We start from the raw sequence: 15,384 nt of genomic DNA, 5'->3' as shown, positions 1-15,384 counted from the left end.
TGCAATTATTGTAATTACTTTTACATTATAGCTAGCTGTGTTCTATCTTCAGAATATACTATAAGCTACATGAGAACAGAGACCCTATTTTATCCTTCATTTAAACTATTACAGTGTCTAACACAGTGCTTTTCACACAGCAGATACTTAAAGCTTTTTGAATTAAGTTGGACGTTATCTCTAAATTGTCCTGTGCAAAGGGAGGGATGTACTTTACTTGAATCATCTGAATAGTTGAAAAGAATGAGTTTGGAAGGGTCTTAACTACTTCATATAGTTTTCTTGGTTCTTAGAAGTTGAGGCACACACACCTATGTAATCTGTGGCTGGAAGGTCACCTGGGGTATAAGTATGTAGCTGGCTCTCTTTGGGCCAATTGAACGAGGTCATTCTCTACTTACATTTCTATTTACTCATTTTAGTACTGTTTGTTATAGGCCACTTTCATTTATGTTCTGTACATATTTACTAGCATCACTTAAAGTTGTTTGCCTCTGAAGGGTCTGATTGAACCACTGCCTAGAGAGTTACGCACTTGCTAACCTCTATTTGCCCATCTCATGTTACCGGATTTCCATCTCTATACTGGATTTGGCTTGATCTCAAGAGGTAGTAATCTGATCTTCCTTAAGTGTGAAACACAGTCCTGCATAATGACTTGAGACTGTCAGCCATAGTCTTTTGTTCCTTATTGTATTATTGATGATGCCTTTTCAGGCTCATGCTTTAAGGAAATATCCTGCTTCGAGTTAGGGATTAAGGGGCTGATGTGCAGTTTGCCAAGGGATCAGATGATAAGGTAAAATATCTGCACCTAGAAATGAAATGATTTAGATCATGCTTAGCACAGTGCCCTGCACATATTAGGTGCTTAGTAAATGCTAGTTGACTGATTGGCTGACTGTTTTCTTCTCCTTTAGACCAATCCTGTTTCAGGTGGCCAAAGCTAGGCATGGCCAACTTTCTAAAATGGTAGTTGTGATGAAGGGGTGAGCCCAATTGGCTTCAGTAACAGTCCTGGGGTAAGGAAAGATCACAGTTCAAATTTTAGAAAACAGAAGAGGTCTCAGTGATTGTGGAGATGTCGCTAAATTGATCACTAGATGGCAGCATATTGAAGTATACACACTCATCCTTGCTTTCTATTTTAGCTACAGAGCACTTCAGAAAACTAATGGAAATGGCAGGCTCCCATGACGGCCTTCTGACTTCATTGTTAACTTTAATGCCCCTTTTCTTCTCTCTTGGCTTCAGAGACCGTGCCAGGCACTCTCCCTTTCCATACGTCGAAAGTTATTAAATCCCATAGCATGGAGCCTAGATGATTCCACAAATGACTTTGTCATGATGGTTGCTAAAGCATGTTAGAAATATGGAGGAGAGACGGTGGGCAGGGCCGGGGGCTCTGAGGGGCCGGGGGCTTCGGGGACTGGAGGATCTGGGCAGTTATGTGGCCTCCCCCAGCCGTCATCCGGCCTGCCTGGCCCGGACCCTAGTTGCCGTCCCTCCAGCCTTGTCTGTCGAGCCCCAGCCTGGCAGAGATGTCTCGGGCGGGAACAGGGGGCGGGCAGCCAAGCCGGCAGTGCCCGGAGCAGCCTGAGCCCGAGCTCGGGAGATGAGGACCCTGCGTCCGCTGGGCCAGCCAAGCTAAGAGCCCAGGCGGAGCCCCCAAAGCGCCAGGAGCATCCATGCGGTTCAAGAGCCGATTCCAGCGGTTCTTGAATCACCGGGCCCCAACCAACAGCCCCCTAAACCTATTTGCTATGAACATGCAGCTATTACACACGTGAACTCCTCCTTGTTCTTGCTGTTGTAGTCAGTGCCCTCCTCCGTCACTATCAGATGACTGCTGGGAAAAGATCACAGAATAGATTTATGGAATGCCTTATGTGCCCTCTTCATTGTTTCCACAGCGTTTCACATTGTTTCATGGAAAAAGGGTCACTTAAGGACAATGGAGAATTGTTTTCATATGTACAATAGAATGGTGATCTATTTCTTCATTTCAGCCTCCTATGCACCATGGTTAAATCTCCGTGAACTTGGACCTCTAGCATTTCATATGCATTGGCTTATCTGGGTGGCAGCTGGAGGAACCTTTTATGTATTTCTCTACCATGAAAAGTATAAAGTGGTTGAGCTCTTTTTCTATCTCACAATGGGATATTCTCCTGTCTTGCTAGTAACATCAGTGGCAAGTGATTTTGATACAAGCTTTGATACAAGCAGCCATGGCAAAACATATTTCCATACCAGTCATGCTGTGATAGAAAACACAGACCAAAAAAGAAAGAAAAACAAAACCAGAAAAAGAAAGAAAGAAAACAGAAGAAGCATGCCTTGATCTGGCACTCAGATTCTACCAGTTCCCCACCCTGAAGATGGATAGCATCCCTCATCACAAATCCCTCAGAATAATGCTGAATCACTGCATCGATGAGAATAGCCAAGTCATTCACAGTTGATCATCACACAATGCCACTGTCACCCTCGACAACATTCTCCTTCTTCTACTCACCCCATTCACCATCAGTCCATAATAACACTGATAGGCTTCAAGAACTTGCCTGTAGGGGCTTAATTTATTGCTTGGGAGTTGTATTCTTCAAAAGTGATGGCATCATTCCATTCACTCATGACATCTGGCACCTTTTTGTGGCCACAGCAGTGGCAGTACATTATTATGTCATTTGGAAATACCTTTACCAAAGTCCTACAACTTTATCTGACACTTATGATCCAACTTGTGCTAAGTCTCCAAGCCAGTATTACTTCAGTTGTGGAATTGGGGGTAGAAGATAGTAGACAATTACACAGAAAAAAAAACTGCACTGACTTTGCTAGATTAAAAAAAATACAATGACTATGAACTGAAATTATGATCTATGTTGGGTGAGTTCCTCCTCTCAGCAAATAACATACTGTATTAACTGTCTATTCCTTTCTACCCTCGTGAAATACTTTGCATAGAATGGCCAATGGATATTTACAAATGAGAATTTTGTATTTTAATCTTACTAATTTTACTGCATCAATTTTCTAAACTAGTAACTCAAAGTGTAAGAAGTCGATGCGTAAGTGCAATAACAAATTCTTTTTAAAAACATTTTCTACCACTTTATCCATTAGCTTTCTGAAGAATCATGGACAGAACTGACTACTTTTTTTTTTTGCCATGTTTCAATGTGCCATAATGTGCTTATTTATCAATAGAAACTTGAGGTTTTTGTAAAATTTTTAAAGAATTTCACTGAGAAGACATCTATGCAGTTATTCATTCTTATGGGTTGCAAATCTCTGCAAACTAGCAGTCAGCATTCCACATATTGATAAACATTATGCCTCTTCCAAGTAGTTTTATTATGTCAATTAATTGCCGGTTTTTTTAAACTACAGATTCAAAAGTTGCCCACCAACTTGTATCTATAAATTCAATGCTGCTTCAGAAACTTGACTTAATGTCAAGAATTACCTAACATTGATAACCTACTTTAGACTCACTAATATGGTAAATTTTAATTTTTTTTGGTATAGGCTTCAAAGGTGATAAATTTTGATGTTTTAATATGTTAAGAACTATGCACATCTGTGTAAATTAGGTGGCCATGAATGAGCAGAAGACCTCTATAGTATTAAGTGGTAAACACAAAACTACATGTTCTAAAGCAGGCCCCAGTTACAGCAACCACAGACCACTCTTTTGTATGCATGATTCTCACACATTCTGATGTCTGATATCTTCCTCTATACATTTGTTTTTAATATATTACTGTTTTTTGTGTGTTCCTTTACTCTGTTCAAAAGTAGCACTGTCAAAACCATTAAAACTTGTGTAAAATCCTGCTGTAGTCTCGAATAAAACTGTAATTTGGGAAAATAAAGTATGGGGGAGAAAGGAAACTGGACATGACATAAGATGAAAGGAGGAAGAGTAGTGGCCAACTAGACACATGCTGTTGTTAAAAAACTAGATTTGTTCCATAGTGGGTGCAATGAATATAAGGCTAGGTCTAGAATCAGAAACACTTGAGTTCAAATCTAGCCTCAGACACTTGCTAGCTGTGTAACTCTGGGCAAGTCATTTAATCTCTGCCTCACTTTTCTCAGCTATAAAATAAGGATAATAAATAGCATCTGTCTCCTAGAGTTGTTGTGAAGATCTAATGAAAGCCCTTAGCACAGTACATGACACATAGTAGGTGCTTCATAATTCTTCCCTCTTTAGAGATTTAAGGCAGTTCTATCAGTCTGGACTCTAGAAGTATGTGGAGGGCATGAGAGTGAAGAAGCACCCATGCAAACAGCTCTTCATATCCCATCTCCTCTATGAAGCCTGCTTTCATGAAATGAGTAAGAGAGGTGGATTTGTTTCTCTTTCACTTAATAAATGAAGGCTAAGACTCATATACCCACCATCTCCTCCCAGGTCATTGTTGTTGTGCCACCTAGCTGCCCATCTTGGGTCACTAGCAGGCAAAAAATAGTCCCAATTATAAACTTTTGGTTCCTGACCCCTAGCTACATCCGCTGATACTATTATTTCAATGGCTTCTTTTCCTGAGTCTCCCTGACCATCCAGCATCTGGATTCTGGAAGTTCACTTCTTTCAAAGTCATTGAGCCCCAGTAGAGCTCTCTGTGATGTTATCATTTTCAGTCCCAATACTTAGGTCAAGACTTACAGAAAAATCAGCGAATCCTAGAAGCAGGAGTTGGAAGAGACTCCAGAGGACAGCGTGTCCCACCCATGGCTGAATCATAGTCCTCTCTACAACTTACCCAACAAGTAGTCACCTTTGTTTCAATACTTTTTTTTTTTGGTGAGGCAATTGGGGTTAAGTGACTTGCCCAGGGTCACATAGCTAGTAAGTGTCAAGTGTCTGAGGCCAGATTTGAACTCACTTCCTCCTGACTCCAAGGTTGGAGCTCTATCCACTGCGCCACCTAGCTGCCCCCTGGGTCCCACTAGAATCAATTTAATCCTTCTTCACGTGACAGACATTCAAATACTTGAATACTGCTATCATTCCCTACCCTATCTTCTCTAGTCTAAACATCTTTAGTATATTTAACCAACTCTCATAAGGTATGGCCTTTCAGGCCCTTTACCCTCCTGGTCATCTTCTTTGGATATTCTACAGGCAACTAGGTGGCACAGTGCATAGAACACAGGATTTGAAGTCAAGAAGACCTGAGTTCAAATCCTGTCTTATATACTTATTGACTATATGACCCTGGGCAAGTCACTTAACCTTTAGCCAGTTATGACAGTCTAGACTTCCCATCAGGCTTCTTATCTGTAAAACAGGAATAATAATAGCTCAGAGGGTTGCTATGAGGATCAAATGAAATAATATATGTAATGTGCATTGTAAACTTTCAAGCACTCTATAAATGATGGCTATTATTATTAGCAATGTGCTTCTTAAAATGTGGCACTCAGAAGTATATACAATACTTCAGATTTGGTCTGAGCAGGCAGAGTACCAAATGGGATTATCACCTTGCTGGTCCTAGATAACATGCCTCTCATCATGATTGTATTAGATTTTTGTCTGACATATCATATTGTTCCCAATACAATCCAATCCCAAAAAACATTTAGTAAGTGCATACTATGCACAAGGAATTGTGCTAGGCACCAAAGAATATAAATACAAAGTAGTACTGGTCCCTAAGAAGCCTATATTCTGCCTGAGGGATACACTTGGATATATAAGTATATACATGATAATCTCAGAGAGAACAAACATTATGACTAAGGGGTTCAGAAAAAGCTTCCCTGTCAGCTCATATTAAACATGCCATTTGCTAAAAACCACATATCTTTGTCAGATGATTTGACATCTAGCCACATCTCCTTCATCTAATACTTGGGAAGCTGATTTTTTTGAACCTGGGCATGAGACTTTACACTTATTCTTACTAAATTTCACTATCTTGGATTCAGCTGAAGGTCTTAGCCTATAAAGATGTTTTATTCTGGATTCTGACTTTGCCATTAAACCTGTTAACTATCTCTCTTGGCTTTGGGTCAAACCAGTTGTATTGGTATGTTCATGAGATCATAGGAGCACAGAATCACACTAAAAGAACCTCAGAGATTGTCTAGTTCAACACAATCATTTTGCAGATAAGGATACTGAAACTCAGAAAGGTTAACTGAGTTGCCTAAGATTATATGCTTTGCAAGTAGCGGACACTGGATTTGAACTCATGTTTTTTGACTCCAAATTCAGCACTATTACTACTGCAACTTGCATCAGTGAGTATCTAGTAAAGTAATGAAAAAGACCTAGCCAATTGTTTAATTCACTCCTTGAACATGGGGTCAGGGATGGTAAAGATGACAATAGCGAAGGAAACTCAATTATATCAATGCTAATTTTTAGGAGCTCCTCCTGAATTCCCAAATTATTTCTTCTTAGACATACCTTATTTAATTAAAAATGTTCCTGAAAAGTTGTTGCACAGTACTCATTGCCTAGCTATAGGCACAACTATCTTCCATAAGCACATTAAAAGAGCAGAGATGGAAATTCCAGAAATCACTTTAGAAACTTACCTCTACCAGTACCTCATTCAAATAGTTATAGAGTCTTCCAAACATACTAGAACAAATTTGCTCTTACCTGTTGTCAAGCACGAAGATGACCAGAAAAATACATACTGACCAAGAAATCAATCAAATAAACGTCCTTCGGTATGACAAAGAAATAAAGCAAGAGCTTTTGGGCAAGCCTCTAAAAAAGGCAGCTGACTTCTATCTGAATCACTAACCCTAATCCTTGAGCCAGAGAAGGAGAGTATTCTATGATTTGATAGTACACATTTTGTTAGCTGAAATCAAATATTTCTTTAATTAGATATTGTTCAGTCATTTTTCAGTCTTGTTCAACTCTTTGTAACCCTATTTGGGGTTTTCTTGGCAAAGATTTTGGAGTGGCTTGTCATTTCCTTCTCCAGCTCATTTTACAGATGAGGAAACTGAGACAAACAGGGCTAAGTGACTTGCCCAGGGTCACATGGCGGGTAAGTATCTGAGGCCAGATTTGAACTCATAAAGATATGTCTTCCAGACTCCAGGCCTGTTCACTAATACCGCCTAGCTGCCCCTTTAACTAGATACAAGAGGCACAGCTTTGAGAAGAATCCTCTGGGTCTGGTTGATTGCTATGGACTGGGAATCAAAGCAGTGGGGAGGGGAAGAGAGAGAGAGGGAATAAGTATGTAGGGCTGAATATGTGTCTTGCACTGTGCTAAGTTCTTTACAAATATTATCTCATTTGAGACTCACAACAATTTTGGGAGGTAGGTGTCATTATTATCCTCATCTTACAGTTGAAGAAATTGAGACAAACAGAGGAGTGACTTGTCCAGAGTCACATAGCTAGTACGTGTCTGAACTGGATTTGAACTTGAATTGTCCTGACTCCAGGCCCAGGACTATGTCTACTGCACCATCTAACTGCTAAGAAGGACTTTAAACTTCTTATTTTGGTCATTACTCCAATCTTGTCTCAATTCCTTCTGCATATTAGGGGAATGGGGAATCCTGGGGAGACACAGGAGCAAACAATTGTCTCTTTGAAAGAGATGTCTGAGAACCTTTGCTTTTCTATGTTGAAATAGAAGCTCAACTCACCTTTTATTTTCTCCTGTAACAGCAGATTCTCTCATCTTATGTGTAGGAGGAAATAAGAGGTGGCAGAGAGAAGATTCTGTCATTACCTGAAAAAAGACAAATAAATAAAGCAGTTTTTGCTTGGGATTTTGAGTCTTTTCCCTGTCTTCTTCCTATAGACCTTATAGCATTTCTTTCAACAGGATACCTTAGTGAGTAAGGCATCAGACCTTTTAAAAAATGTCCTATTTCATTTAGTAAATCATGTACGATATGGTAGAAAAAGCATGGAATTTCAATTCAGTAGTCTTTTGGACAGCAAGGAGGTCAAATCAGTCAGTACTTAAAGAAATTCAGGCTGTTTCCTGGAAAGTCAAATACTAAAGCTAAAGCTTAAATATTTTGGCCACATAATGAGAAGATGGGACTCATTGGAAAAGACCCTGATGTTGGGAAAGATTAAAGATGAATGGAGAAGGAGATGGCAGAGGATGAGATGGATATATAGAATCATGGAAACAATAAACACGAACTCAGACATACTTCAAGAGATAGTAGAGGACAGAAGGACCTGGTGTGCTATGATCCATGGAGTCATGAAGAGTCAGACATGACTCAGCAACAACAAAGTGAGTTCTTGACCCTAAAGCTTGGATCTTTGAGTTTATCAAACAGTAGATTACTATGGTTGTTTACTTATGTATATTATGTACCCAATCTGTTTCACTAATCAACCACTCTGTTTCTTAGCCAGTACCAGATTGTTTTTTATTATTACCACTTTGTAAAACAGTTTGAAATCTGATTAAAGGGAGCTAGATGGCTCATTGGATATAGCACTGGACCTGGAGTCAGGAAGACCTGAGTCCAAATATGGCCTTATATGCTTACTAGCTGTGTATTTCTGGGCAAGTCACTTAACTTTCTGTTTGCCTTAATCCACTGGATAAGGAAATGGCAAACCACTCCAGTATCTTTTCAAAGAAAAGCCCATAGACAGCATTGATATGCTATATAGTGCACGGCATGGTGAAGAGTTTGGCCTGAGTGAACAACAATTGCTAATCTAGCTTCCTTCACTTTTATTTCATTGATTCCCTTAAGATTATTGGCTTTTTGTTCATCCAGATGAAGTTTGTTATTATTCTTTCTAGCTCTATAAAATAATTATTTGGAAATTTGGCACAGCACTGAATGAATTTAGGCAGAATAGTAATTTTTATTGCATTGTCTTAGTCTATCTATTAGCAATTAATATTTCTGCAATTATTTAGATCTGATTCTATTTGTGTGAAACAACATATTGGATTCTAATCTATTCTGCTATCCACCTCCATTTTATGAGTGAGTTCATCCCATTCACATTCACAATTATGATTACAACTATGTATTTCCCTCCATCCTGTTTTCTTCTTCTTCTTCTTCTTCTTCTTCTTCTTCTTCTTCTTCTTCTTCTTCTTCTCTTCTTCTTTCTTCTTCTCTCTCTCTCTCTCCTTCTCTCTCTCTCTCTCTCTCTCTCTCTCTCTCTCTCTCTCTCTCTCTCTCTCTTTTTCTCACATCCCTCCTCACAAGTGTGTTTTGGTTTGGACCACTGCCTCCTTTAAGCCACTCTCCCTCTTATCACATTTTCTACTCCCCCAACCTCTTAATCCTTTCTGCTCCCACTTCCCTTCTGGGAACCATAGATTTCTATACTTCACTGTACATTCTTCCCTCTTTCAGCTAGTTCAGATAAAAGCAAGGTTCAAGCATTGCCTGCTCCCCCAATTTCCCTTTCCACCATAAAAATTTTTCCTTGCATGATTCTTTTATGTGAGATGATTTCTCCCATTCTTCCTCTCTCTTCTCCCAGTGCATCCCTCTTCCTCACCCTTCCATTTTCTTTTGAGATCATCTGTATATAATTGACTCATACCTGTGCCTCTGTCCACACAGAGTACTTCTAATTGCTCTAATAATAACAAAGTTCTTCGGAGTTACATATATCATCTTCCCATATAGGAATGTAAACAGTTTAACTTCTTGAGTCTCTTATGATTTCTCTTTCATGTTTACCTTTTTGTTTTTCTCTTGAGTGTTGTCTTTGAATGCCAAAATTTCTCTTCCGCTGTGGTCTTTTCATCAGGAATACTTAAAAGTCCTCTATTTCATTAAATATCTATTTCCCCCCTGAAAGATTATACTGAGTTTTTCTAGGTAGGTTACTCTGAGCTTTAATCTTAGTTGTTTTGCCTTCTGGAATATCATATTCTAAGCTCTCTGCTCCTTTATCATGATAGCTTCTAAATCTTGTGTGATCCTGACTCTGTCTCTATAGTATTTGAATGATTTCTTTTTGGCTGCTTTCAGTATTGTCTTCTTGACATAAGATCTATGGAAATTTGGCTAAAATATTTCTGGAAGTTTTCATTTTGGGATATCTTTCAGTATCAGTAGATTATCAGTAGATCAGTAGGTTATCAGTAGATTCTTTCAATTTCTTTTTTGTACTCTGTTTCTGAGATATCTGAGCAGTCTTCCTTTATAATTCCTTTAAATATGATTTCTCTTTAAAACATCATGGCTTTCAGGTAGTCCAATAATTCTTAAATTATTTCTTCTCAATGTATTTTCCAGGTCAGTTGTTTTTCTGATAAGATTTCACATTTTCTTCTATTTTTTCATTCTTTTGAATTTGTTTTATTGTTTCTCCATTTCATGGAGTCATAAATTTCTCCTTGCCCAATTTTAATTTTAAGGAATTATTTTCTTCAGTGAAGCCTTGTCCCATTTGGCATTTCTGCATTTTAAGGAGCTATTTTTTTTTCAGCTAGGTTTTGTACCTCTTGTGCCATTTGGCCCTTCCTGGTTTTTAAAGAGTTATTTTCTTGAGTATATTTTTGTGCCAATGAACAAATAGTCAAACAATATGAATATGCAGTTTTCATAGAATTCCAAGCTATTAACAATAATGGAGAAAAAAGTCTGAATCACTAATAGAGAAATACAAATGATAATAAGTTTGAATTTCCATCTCATTTATACCTGTCAGACTGAAAAAGATGACAAAAAAGAAAAATGGAAAATGTTGGGGGAGTTATGGGAAAATAGTTTCACAGCTATAAATGGAACTGTGAACTGGTCTAGCCATTGTGGGAAGCAACTTGGAAGAATTCTCAAAAAGTTACTAAACTTTCTCTGCAAACTTTTTATCTCAGCTATACTACTACTATACCTTTTCCACCAAGAAAACAAAGAGGAAAGAGATATATAAATAAAGGGGAGGTGGTTATTTTATTCAGGAATGGCTAAACAAATTATGGTATATGAATACATTGAAATATTGTTCCACAAGAAATAATGAAATGGACAATTTCAAAGGAAACTAGGAAGATCTTTCTAAAGTGATGCAGAATAAATTCAGCAGAAATAGAAAATTTTATACCATAAAGTTTTTATTGTTGCTGTTCATTTGTTTCAGTTGTGTCTGACACTTTGTGCCACCATTTGGGGTTTTCTCGGCAAAGATACTGGGATGGTATGCCATTTCCTTCTCCAGAATAATATTATAGAGAAAAATAATTTTGAAAGACTTTATAAGTCTGATAAGTGCCATGATAAAACATGAGTCCAAAAGAATAAAGAAGGTATAGAAATAAACATACATTTTTGAGCATGTCTACTGTGGGATTTTCTTTTCCTGGACTATACAGCTATGTATTGAGGGGTTGTTTTTATTTTTTGTGGTTTTAAAAAATTTACATAATTTGGAAAGGAAAGATTAATTTTTAAAATGCTTGTTAATTGAAAAACTAAAAATGTAAATAAGGAAAAATTTTAAAATGAGATCACAGCAATAATAGTAATAATCCTCTCAAAGCTCAAACCATTATTTATGGGGTGGGACTTGTATCCTTAAATTAAAGTTCACTGGGAACACATTTAAAGCCTTTAACACCTATACTATGCTAATTTTAACATATACTTTTGGAAAAAGAAAAGGAATTCCATGTGTATTCCTAGTGTGGAAGCAAGGCTCAATGATTTGTATTTCTATGGGTCTTCTCCAGCTTCAGTGATTTTTTTGTATTAAAACCTTTGAATGTCAAATACTTTTAAAAATAATGTCCTTAATTTGAAAACCTATATTTCAAAGGAAATTTAATGCAAATGTTAATGATTCATTGGTACTTAACTCATCATTTTGTTAGGTTTTTAAAGAGTTACTTAATGAACTTTTTCATAAACATTTTAAGTTTTTTTCTCTTTGAACTCTATGTCACTCTGTCAGTGCTCAATGGACTCTGAACTGGAAATGTTACATTTTGTTTTGTCTGAGACCCCAAAAGGCTCAACAAGATTTTCAAAAGTTAGCAAATTTTATTTTCCTATTGCTGCAATGCACACTCCACTATATCATTAGGCAATATTGATTGGGTTCCAAGACACTGATGTAGATGCAAAGCCAGCCAAAAACAGTCCATTTATTTTCATTTTGTATAATAAATTAAGTATGGAAGGCAAATACCATATGAAGGAAGAAGAAACTAGAATTTCAGTCTCACATTTGTAAATTTAGCTTCTTTTAAAAACATGAATGTTAAATATGTATTCCAGAGCCAGTGCAAGAGATTTGTTTGACCTGGACAAAGTTTGAAAACTGTCTACCTCTCTAAGCATTAACGGTTTGTGGGACTTAAATTATCACATGTGCACATGCACATACACAGACACACACTACTTTTTCACCATGTAGAGGGTAATATTTTTCCTTCAAACATGCAATTATAAAAACTGTTATTACTATTACAAAGTATTTCTTATTGTCCCCTCTATATGACTGTCCCTAGACAAAATACCTTTCCCTTGTCTTGATGTGTTCAGATGCCAACATTTTTAAGCTGCAACTTCATTAAGACTTTTCACTTCTAAAAAGTCCAAACAAAAAACTCACCGATAAGATTTCCTAGAATTCCACTGAGTTTGATGAGTCCAAACCCAACCCAACCCAACCCAGCTGCATTAATAATCTTTTGCAATCCAGGCTGAACAAGATGTTATATGTTAGAATACTTCTAGATATTTTTATAATTTTACTTTTAAAAATACTTTAGTGAAAATGTCAAGCAATAATTTTTTAATTTGCTGAGGTTATGGGTTATAGAAGCCTTTTCAAGTCCTGGAATTCCAGACCTCTCAAGGAGCATTGACATAGTCCCTAGATGTGATAGAAAAGACATTAATTAAACATGTCTTCTATATTATGCCTTCTAACTAGATTGTTAATTCCTCAATAGACTAAGACTCATAGATTATTAGACCAGAGAGGAGTTTTAGAGATTTTGCTAGTCCGATTCACTCATTCTACAGAAGATAACAAACCTGAGTGTCAGGGTTCCACAACCACTGATTGCAAGGGTCTCATGCCTCCTACCATAGGCTTCCCTGACAGAACAAGGAAAAGCCCAGAAGGGATTGACTAGAATGCAATGACCTTCTGATAGATACAGAGTCTTCACACAGTTCTCTAGTGCATTATGAATCTAAAGGCTCAGGCAGAGATACACATGTAATACAGGGAAACACAAATACAGAGTCACAGCAAAAGCCACCCACGTAACCAGACTCCTTCAAACCCCACTGCGGTGCCATAAAGAGGCCTCCTGGGCTGCTGCTGCTGCTTCTTGTTCTTCTTCTTGTTTTGGTTCTTGTTCTTGTTCTTCTTGTTCTTGTTCTTTCCCAAAACACAAAGTTCTACCAGCACAGTATGATGGACTAGTCTAACACCAGTCCAGAGATCAGGGATTTCTCTGCTGCGTATGGGCAGCATCAAAATGAGAGAGAAGCTGGTGTTCCCATAAGGATTATTGCTGACAGCTGCTGACTTTCAGCCCCACAGTTCTACTTCCCTTTATATCTGATTGTGATAACAAAGAGACCCATGGAGGTTGAGTGGTTTGCTTAAGGTGAAAGTTAAAGAGGCAGAGCTTGAACTCAGGTCTTTTGATTGGTTTTCTCCCATACCTGGAATTCCTTACATGTTAGTTTCCCTGGTTTCCTTTAAGTTCTAGCTAAAATGCCAAGAAACTTTCCCCAATCCTTCTCAATTCTAGAGCTTTCTCTCATAATTATTTCCAATGGATCCTGTATGTGTCTTGTTTGTCCATAGTTGTTTGCATTGTCTCCCCCTTTATATTTTAAGTGCCTTGAGAGCCAGGACTGGATCTCGCCTTTCTTTGTAGCCCTAGTACCTAATACAGCACCTAACATATAATAGACACTTTATTGGCAGGGCCAATATAATAAAAATGACAATTTTACTTAAACTAATTTATATATTCAATGCCATCCCAATTAAATTATCAAAAATTATTTTACTGAATTAGAAAAAAATGCATTTGGTAGAATAAGAATTCAAAAATATAAAATAAAATGATGGAGAAAAGTAAAGAGGTTTAGCAGTACCAAATCTTAAACTATATTATAGGCAGTAATTATCAAAACTATCTGGTACCAGCTGAGAAATAGAAAGGTAGATCAATGGAATAGAGTGGACATATAATTTACAGCAGCAAATAAATATAATAACCTTGTATTTGACAAGTGTAAAGACTTAAGATTTGGGGATAAGAAATCATTATTTGGCAAAAAAAATTATTGGGGAAACTGGAAAGCAGTATGGCAGAAAGTAGACATAGTAGAATGGCATCTTATGCCATTCACCAAGATAAAGTCAAAATGGACAGATGATCTGATATACAGAGAGATATTACAAGAAAATTAGAAGAACATGGAACATATTACTTATCAGACTTATGGATAGGTCAACAATTTCTAATTAAATAAGAGATAGAAAGCAAAATTAGGTGTAAAATGGATACGTTTGCTTACATTAAATTAAAAAGTTGTTGTCCAAATAAAGAAAATGTAGCCAAGATCAGAAGGAAAGCAGAAAATTTTGGAAAAAAATTTATAGACAGTTTATCGAATAAAGATCTCACATAAAAATATGTTAAGAACTTTGTCAAATCTGTAAGAATATGAGTCATTCCCCAATTGACAAATGGTCAAAGGATGTGAATAGGCAGTTTTCCGGTGAAGAAATCAAAACAATTTACAGTCATATGAAAAAATGCTCTAAATCATTATTGATTAGAGAAATGTGAATTAAAACAACCTTGAGACATCATTCTATGCCTACCAGATTGGATAAAATGATTGCAGGGGAAAGCAACAAATGTTTGAGGGGATGTCAAAAAATTGGGACAAAAATTGGTAGAATTGTGAATTAATACAACTATTTTGGATGGCAATCTGGAATTATGCCCAAGAGTTATCAAACTACATATAGCCTTTGACCCAGCAATACTACTACTAGGTCTATTCCCAAAGATGATTAGGGGAAAAAGAAAAGAATCTATGTGTTCTAAAATGTTTATAGCAGCTGTCTTTGTAGTGGAAATTGCAGGAATGCCCATCAATTGGGGAATGGCTGAACAAGTTGTGGTATATGATTGTGATAAAATGCTACTGTGCTATGAGAAATAAGGAGCTCAATGATCTTAGAAAAACATGGAAAGATTTGCATGAAATAATGAAGAGTGAAGTGAACAGAACCAGTAGAACATTGTATTCACTAATAGCAATATTGTTTTAAGGACAACTTTGAGTGAATCAGTTATTTTGACTATAATAAATACTCAAATTAACTATAAAGGATATATGGGGAAAGATGCTATCTATGTCCAGAGAAAGAACTGATAAATAGAAGTATGTATAGAA

At 37.1% G+C, this 15,384-nt stretch overlaps 1 pseudogene; it reads left to right on the top strand.

Moving 5' to 3' along the window:
* Positions 1-1,688: 1,688 nt before the first annotated feature.
* On the top strand, positions 1,689-2,802 carry LOC110215584 (monocyte to macrophage differentiation factor-like; annotated as a pseudogene).
* Positions 2,803-15,384: the final 12,582 nt, after the last annotated feature.

This window comes from Phascolarctos cinereus, unplaced genomic scaffold (assembly GCF_003287225.1).
Source record: "Phascolarctos cinereus isolate Bilbo 61053 unplaced genomic scaffold, phaCin_HiC Scaffold_726;HRSCAF=1367, whole genome shotgun sequence".
NCBI classification, from domain to species: Eukaryota; Metazoa; Chordata; class Mammalia; order Diprotodontia; family Phascolarctidae; genus Phascolarctos; species Phascolarctos cinereus.
This window is presented reverse-complemented; position numbering and strand designations above follow the sequence as displayed.